The following is a 2,063-nucleotide window of genomic DNA, read 5'->3' on the forward strand; positions in this document are numbered from 1 at the left end:
CCCCCCCATTTTGCGAGTGGTCGATCCGCCCACGTACGGATTTTACTATCCCTCCTGCATGGAATCTAGTTATCCATAATGTACCGTTATGGTACTTACGATATCGAAGAGATATATGTGCTGAGTTGTATGGCACTTCTAATACCAGTTCTTCTGTAAGTGCCACGCGGACTGGTGTTTTGTCGCCTGGTTTCCTTTCACACTTGATAACTTTTGGTTGTGTTACTTTTATGTCATACTTTATCCGTGGTCCGGTTCCTTTCGGTTGTACTTCAGGTTTCTCTCGGTTGTCCGTGGCGGTCGGCGTTGTAGTATCGGTGGTCACTGTGGTTTTTATGCCTTACTTGACTGCTCTCACTGACGGTCTTTGACGTCTATCGCGCGTGGGTGATGGCAATCTCATTAAAGCGCAGCGCTTCCTTTCTGTTGTTAACGCTGTAGGATGGTCTTGCGGCATGCTATGGCTGGTGCTGGTCTGTTACCATTACCCATGTCCTTGGGTAAACGTTTCCCTGGTGGAATGACTATTTCCCCTGCTGTTCTATCCTTCTGTGGTAGGATGCTGTCCCACAGGGCTTGAGTCTCGGCCTCGCTCCACGTAGCTAACAGCTCCACTATGGTTCTGTCCACGTCGTCCATACTGTTCGCTGCGCTGCTACTTAGTGATCCTCTCGTGATTCGGGTCCTTATTTATATTTCCGCTTAGCTTCCTTACGTCCCATGATCTTGACTTCCCCTTTTTTTTCCTTTGTTATGATCTGTTGTTTATACCTGGTTTATTTGTTCTTCCAATGGTAATGGTAATTCGGTTTTGTTTACTTTTCTCACTCTTTTAATTTTCCCGTATTGATGAAAATCTACCTGCCAGTATTCTCCGTCTATGTACTTGTGGTAGATTAGGGAAGATAATGACGCGTAGTGTGGAAGTTCGAAGCTGCAGCCTCTTGAAATATTAACCACCTGTTTTATGCTTCGAGGCGGCTCGGTGTATGCAGGTGTCTTTTCTTCTGAGTTTTTGTTGATTTGCTTGCAATTATTGCAAGCCTCGGTTTCTTGTGCCTCCGTTTGCACGCCTTCTGTAACTGTCTGAGTCAGTTTTTGCTCGTTTGAGAACGGTGATTCGTTTCCGGCTGGTGGCTCCCAGCTTTCCAGCCAATCCAATAGGTGGATACCAAAAGGTTTTGACATCTTGAGTTGCTACTGCTGATGTAGCTGCCGTACCGAATGTCACTCTACTCATCCTTTTGCTATGAGATCCTTCCTTTTATTCCTGGTTTTCGCTTACCCCTTGCTCATCGGCTGTTACGTCATCCAGATCATTCTCTGTTTTTAGATCCTGTATATGTACTTGTTTGTACCATTTTTTATTTTTGTTCTGTAAGTCTACTATTACCGGAGGTATTATTCTTCTTACCGTCATAGGACTCAAAAATTTTGGCGCAAGTTTCGCATTTATTGCTTTCTCCTTACTTGATAGGGCTTACTTGATTTTTTTCCAGACCACGTCGCCTATTTTTAGTTTCCACTGCCTTTTACACTGTAAAAAAAATGTGTAAAATTTCACATATAATGAGTGTAACGATTACATTATTAATAATGGAAATGTATAAATTCACGTTCTTTTACAAAAGTGAGTATTTTTACTCTGTGTTATGTGAATAATTCTTTATATTTGACGAAAAATTACAAGATTAAAAGTATAATTCATAGATTGTATGTAAATATACAATTTTTTTTGTAACAATACATAGTATACGATAATATTACATAGCATATAATTTCACACATCATAACTACATTTTTACGTAAATTTACGTAAGTTTACTTAAGTTTATATTGTAAAAATAAACAAAAATTATTTAATTTACAATTACTCGTTATTAAATATAGAGAACTCGTTTAGCATTAATTTCATGTTTGCACCATTAATTTTTAATTAACTCGTATAGTTAGATAATTTGACATTTGCGATAAGATATATTTTTGTATATATATTTATGCATTATTATATACATAATAATATGTATGTAATTTAATGTACGTATTGTTGCATTTAGCAGAAC

The sequence above is a fragment of the Odontomachus brunneus genome, unplaced genomic scaffold (genome assembly GCF_010583005.1).
Source record: "Odontomachus brunneus isolate Ranch 3 - 2012 unplaced genomic scaffold, Obru_v1 Obru_scaffold_267, whole genome shotgun sequence".
NCBI classification, from domain to species: domain Eukaryota; kingdom Metazoa; phylum Arthropoda; class Insecta; order Hymenoptera; family Formicidae; genus Odontomachus; species Odontomachus brunneus.